Here is a 275-nt window from a genome sequence, read left to right on the forward strand (position 1 = left end):
TCTGAAAGCTGTATTTCTTGGGCATGGCTTCTAATCAGTTGCTTACTAAAGAGCTTTCATGAGTGCATTCTATGTTAGTCTCCCCTTTTTTATTTGAACAGATGTTTAAGAGTTTTCCTCTTCTTGTTAAGATCAGTGCAAGTATTTACTAGCAAAACATTTGAGTGTCAGTGTGAAAATATCCAGATAATTTCCAAACTTGACGTATTACCAATAGCTGAGGTTCATGAATATTCAGCTGCAGAGATTAGCTTTGTTTGTGACTTGGTCCTGTT

The 275-nt window shown here is 36.0% G+C and overlaps 1 protein-coding gene across 1 annotated transcript in view; it reads left to right on the top strand.

Moving 5' to 3' along the window:
* LOC104127236 (solute carrier family 12 member 7) overlaps positions 1-275 on the top strand; it is a 56,086-nt gene that overhangs the window by 45,372 nt on the left and 10,439 nt on the right. The window lies entirely within an intron of this gene.

The sequence above is a fragment of the Egretta garzetta genome, unplaced genomic scaffold (assembly GCF_000687185.1).
Source record: "Egretta garzetta isolate BGI_Z169 unplaced genomic scaffold, ASM68718v1 scaffold925, whole genome shotgun sequence".
In the NCBI taxonomy this organism is placed as follows: Eukaryota; Metazoa; Chordata; class Aves; order Pelecaniformes; family Ardeidae; genus Egretta; species Egretta garzetta.